The following is a 6,000-nucleotide window of genomic DNA, read 5'->3' on the forward strand; positions in this document are numbered from 1 at the left end:
AGAGAAAAAAGTGAGAGAGCATGAGTTGAAGGGGAGGGGTGCGACAGGGGCAGAGAGAGAGAGACAGAGGGAGAGGGAGAAGCAGACTCCCTGCTGAGCGGGGAGCCCAACATGGGGCTCAATCCCAGGCCCCTGAGATCATGACCTGAGCTGAAGGCAGAAGCTAAACTGACTGAGCCACCCGGGTACCCCTCAGAAAACCTGAGAGTTTCATCTCATCTAATGTGCAGGGCAAGTGAAAAGTGCCAGAGAATTGACATGCTGGGAATATCTCTCAGTAATATAAAACAAGTCTGAGGTATGTTCCACACTGTTTCCCAGGGGTCTCAGCCGAAATGAGCCCCATTTCCCTCCAGGAAAACCTGCTTATTCACATACTTATGTTGTCTTTTAACTCTTTCCTGTCTTGCTTTCCCACTCTGTGATCCCTCTCCCTTAAAATCATCCCTCATAAACCATATCCTTGTCTCAGCTTCTCTTTCTGGAAGCACGCAACATACAAAAGTTGCTACCAAGAGTAGCTATAAGAAGCAGATACTCAAAATGAGATAGTGATAAAATAAATGGGTTGGCACCCATTACTGAAAAGTGAAACAATGATTATCTCTAGCGTGGCATATCATAGATTTCATTAGATTCACCTAATCATTAGATTTCACCTATAATGGTTTCAGAGGGAGAATGTGTGGAAGAGGATGTACTGACTTATTCAATAGCTCTAATACTTGTAAGATATAGAATATGGGAAATTATAAAGATTGAGAATTAGTTGGTGGTTGTTGACATCCACAGAAAAAAGAAAATAAAAGAGGTCGACAGTCTATCAACTCAGGATGGTAGCTAGCCTCATAGAGAGTGTAGATAGCATAACCTATCAACTTGTTGAATCACTGTGTTGCACATCCGAAACTAATGCAACTTTGTGTGTCAACTACATCTCAACAACAACAAAAATCTGTCAATTTTTGTTGACATGGTTGGCATGGTATGAAAACCAGAATGCCTCAGTGTGGTATTTAGAGACCCTCATCTCCTGTTTTCAGAAGGCTATACGAATAATCAAACCCAAGACTTAAATATAAAACTGGTAAAACTCTTCAATGAGACTGAATTCACAGAGTCAGTATCTCCTACACTAAAATCAAGACCTTGAAACCTAAGATGAGGACTTCTAAGTGGATGTGTTTGTGTGCCGTCAACCCCCAGAATCCTCTGATCCCTAACCAGCAGGGATGATCCTCTCCCCTTGGCTAAAAGACATTCTTCCAATCTTTTCTGCCGATTATACAAAATCCTTACTGAGATGGATGACCTCAAGATATATTTGTCTTCCTCAGATCTCTCCCCCTTCCCAAATTCCTTTATTGGTTCTACAGCTGTGTTGTCCAACTCAATAGCCACTGGAAACATGCAACTATAAATCAGTTAAAATGAAATAAAATCAATAATATTTTTCTTAGTCACACTAGCCATATTTCAAGTTCTCAATAACTATATGGTACTAGTGGCTACCATGTTGGACAGTACAGATAATATATTTCTATCATCAGAGGACGGTCTATTGAGCAAAACTGTCCTAGATCAGGAATTGGCAAATTTTCTTTTAGAGTGAGATAATATGTGCTTTATGGTTTTTAGGCCAAATGGTCTCCATTTCTACTATTCAACCCTGTGACTAGCATGAAAATAGCCATAGACAATATACAAATAAATGAGTATGATTGTGTTCCTTAATTTTACAATAGTTTTATAATAGTGTCGAGCCCATGGGCCCTAGTTTGTCAACTCCCAGTCTTTATTTTTTTTTTTAACCCCCAGTCTTTAATAAAAACTATGGTCAGGTCTTAGTGTGGTGCAAGTAGGAAGCACTGTCCATGCTGTGGAAAGAAAAAGAATTATTCACCAAAGGGCTTATGTATACTAACAAGTTTCAGGACAACATCTCTAGGAATGTAACTTTGAGGTTGCTTAGAGAAGATGAATATAAGGTTTGATGGGGAAGAGTATATTGATATGAGTTCTGGCAAGACTTAACTTCCTGGCAAGGACTTCTGGAGCCAAGCCTAATATACTGCAGGAAAGGCAACTTAACTCTCAAGCCGCCCATTTTTTGGAGGCCTATAGTAAATGAAGTGGAGATGCCAGAACTGTCTTGGCAGAGTATTAAGGAAAGGGTCAAAAGAATCAGAGATAGGACATGTTTGAGTGGATTTATTACATAATATAAAAAGAAAAATACCCAGCTGTCTGTGTTTTTCAGAGGGCCCAGAAGCTATTCCTTAACTAAAGCAATAAGGAATCGGAGAACTAATGGTGGTTATCATTTGTGGGCCAGAGGTGGAATGGAAGGTTGTTACAGACGAGGGCTCCTCAGCATCAATGGGGATGATAAGTTTCTGGCATACTAGAGGCCAGGTGGCAGCTTTTAACCATCAGAAGCAAGGTGAATGCAATTTCCATTATGGGTGTACAGACGGAATGACAACGAGGAGTCCATGACCCACAGGAATCTGTGAAGATGTCTAATAGACCATGGTATTCCTGGGGGATACCAGAAAGAAAGTTGATCAGCTGATGATGGTATTGCTTGACATATACAACCAAAAAAAAAGTCAATAGTGGGAGAGCAGAAAGCTGATGTCAAGCACTGTGCTGCAAAATAATGATTCCTTATACTCTTCTCATACCCAGAGTTAATTGAAGGGGAGTTTATTTCCCTTGGAGGCAATTCGCTGTGATGTCTGAAGAAGTATGTGCAGTAGCTATTTTCCCAATCCATCCCCAGAGGACTTAGGGATCATACACTTAGGGAAAGCAGATCTTTCCAGGACTATTGGGTACTGGATCATAGGGGATACTGATAAACGAAGGGAATCAAAATGCCTATAGAGGTTATAGAAGCCATGTGATAAATGGAGTCCTGTCCCAGGTTCATCTTACAGTCAATACAATGGATCTGCAGATCACCCAACAATTATTTTCTCAGCCATAAATGCATCATTAGAATGGTTTTTACCTAGAAGCTGACCGAATCCTCACATTTATTACTTGATTGTAGACTGTTATAATTGGGGAAGTTGGTGGAAGTGTGATGTTCAAAGATGTCCATACTCCCAGAATCTAGATGTTAGGTTAAATGGAAATGGAAAAGGGTATTTATGGTTGCAGATGGAACTCAGGATGCTAATCAGCTGACCTTGAGCTGGAATGATTATTCTGGATTACCTGGGAGGCCCAGTGTAATCACAAGAGCCTATAAATGGAAGAGGAAGGCAGAAGAGGAAGTCAGAGTCAGAGAGAGATTTGAAAATGCTATGATGATGGTGTTGAAGGTGGAGGAAGGGATCACAAGCCAAAGAATGCAGGGAGCTTCTAGAAGGTGGAAAAATCAAGGAAACAGATTCTCCTCTAGACTTTTTCAGAATGAATATAGTTCCTCCACCACCTCAATTTTATTTCAGTGTGACTTATTTTGGATTTCAGAATTTCAGAACTATAAGATAATAAACTTTTGTTGTTTTAAGCACTAAATTTGTGGTAATTTGTTATAGAAGCAATAGAAAACTAGTATAGGAAGCTGTTAAGTCTGCACCACTATTCTCCATGCCTGCTAGGAATTAAAATTAGAGCAATGACACATTCTGGATATGGCAGAGATGAGTGTGACTCTCAAAGACAAATAGGATGCTAGGCGGTACATCCTATTCTCTTTTGATTCACTGTACAGTCCTTGAAAAATCAAATGGATCATGGCAGAGGATGGTGAGCTACCATAAATTTAAGTAAGTGGAAGCCCCAGTTGCAGCTGCTGTGCTGAATGTGGCACCTTTGCTAAAAAAGATAACGATAGCCTCTGGCATCTGATATGCAGTTATTGATCTGGTGAATGTGTTCTTTTCAATCCCCAACAGGAAGCAAGATCAAGAGACAGTCAAATTCACCTGGGGAATGAGAGAAATACAGAGTAATTCATAGTTATGTCCTAGGATTATGATACCTTCCAAGTCTTGATAGTCTTGATATTCCAAAGTATAAGATGTTGATCCAACATATTAATGATATCATGTTAACCAGTTGAGCAGGAAATGGCAAATACTTGGATTCTTGTAAAATAAATTTGCACAACAGGACAAGACAGAAATCTTATGAAGATTCAAAGACTTCTCACATTGGTAATGTTTTTTAGGGGTCAATTGTCTGAAGTGTAGAAAGACACTCCCTCTACTGTAAAAGACAGGTTATTGTACTTGAACATCCTTCCATGAAGAAAGAGATGCATTTTAAAATTATATCTTTGTTTTAATTTTTTCATATAGAAAAAATATAAATCTTAAGTGTACAACTTAATTATATATATGGTGAGAGGGAGGGAGAGAGAGAGGGAAAGAGGGAGAGAAAGGGGGAGAGAGGGAGAGAAAGAAGGGAATAGAGAGAAGAGAGAGGGAGAGAGAGGGATGAAGAAAGAGGGAGAGAGAGAGGGAGGAAAGAGGGAGAGGAGCAGAGAGGGAGAGAGGGAGAGGGAGAGGGAGAGAGGGAGAGGGGGAGGGGGAGAGAGAGAGGAAGCAAAGGGAGAGAAAGGAGGACAGAGGGAGAGACAGAGGAGGACACACAGAGAGAGAATGAGAGAAAGAGAGCAAAAGAGAGAGAGATCTCAAGTAATCATGGTCCAGATTAAGAAATGGCTCAAATCAACAATATTTCTATTGTCCCAGAATGGTTTTTTTTTTTTTGCCATTTCCAGTCAATACTTCCTTCAAAGATAATAATTATTCTGACTTCAATTACTATAGATTAACTTGGTCTCTTTTTCACTGCATGTAAATAGAATCATAGTGTATATATTTTTGTGTTTGGCTTATTCTGCTTAAGAGGATGTTTTTGAAATTTATCTGTGTGGTTTTATGTTTCAGTAACTGGTTCTTTTTTCTTATGGTGTAGTATTCTATTGTATGGATATACCAAAGTAGGTTTATCTATTCTTTTGTTGATGAATGTTTAGGCTGTTTCCACTTCGGGCACCTTATAAATGAAGCTATTATGAGCACTCTTGAATAAGTCTTTTTTTGGACATACACACTAATTTCAGTGATTATATCATTTCTTTTAAAGATTTTATTTATTTATTTTAGAGTGAAAGAGAGTGCACAAGCAGGGGGAAGAGCAGAAAGGGAGGGAGAGGGAGGTGGAAAGAATCTCAAGCAAACTCCCGGTTGAGTGCAGAGCTCCATCTCCCAGCCCTGAGATCATGACCTGAGCCCAAACCAAGAAACCAAAAGTTAGAGGCTTAACCAGCTGAGCCACCCAGATAGCCCTGATTGTACTATTTTATATCCTCACTAACAACGTACAAGAGTTCCAGTTGCTCTACATCCTTGTCTACATTTAGTTTTGTCAATCTTTTAAAATTTTTAGCTCTTCTTGTGTTTGTAGAATACTTGCCTATTGTAGTTTTAATTTCCAGCACCCTAATGATGGTGATGTTGTCTATCTTTTCATATGGTTATTGACCACTTGGATATCTTCTTTTGTTAAGTGCCTAGTAAGTATTTTGTTCACTATTTTATTGGATATTTGTCTTTTTCTTATGGATTTGTAGTTCTTCATATATTTTGTATATGAATCCTCTGTTGAATATATGTATTGCAAATACTTTCTCATAGCCTTGGGCTGTCATTTTTTACTTTCTTAAACACTTCTTTTGATTAGAAGTTTTTAGTTTAGATGAAGTCCAATTATTTTTTTTCCTTGTAGTTAGTGCTTTTTGCATTCTGCCCAAGAAATCTTCCTTCACCCTAAGGTCACAATGCTATTTTCATGTTTTCCTCTAGAAACTTTAGAACTCATGTCCTCCCATTTAGGTATATTATCATTCCAAGTTCATTTATATGTGTAGTGTAAGTCAGCAGTCAAGGCTCACTTTGTCCCAATAGAGATAGGCAGTTACTACAGCAGGACTCATTGAAAAGACGTTCCTTTTTTCATTGAAAAGCATTGGGACCA

The sequence above is a fragment of the Canis lupus genome, chromosome 36, assembly GCF_048164855.1.
Source record: "Canis lupus baileyi chromosome 36, mCanLup2.hap1, whole genome shotgun sequence".
NCBI lineage: Eukaryota > Metazoa > Chordata > Mammalia > Carnivora > Canidae > Canis > Canis lupus.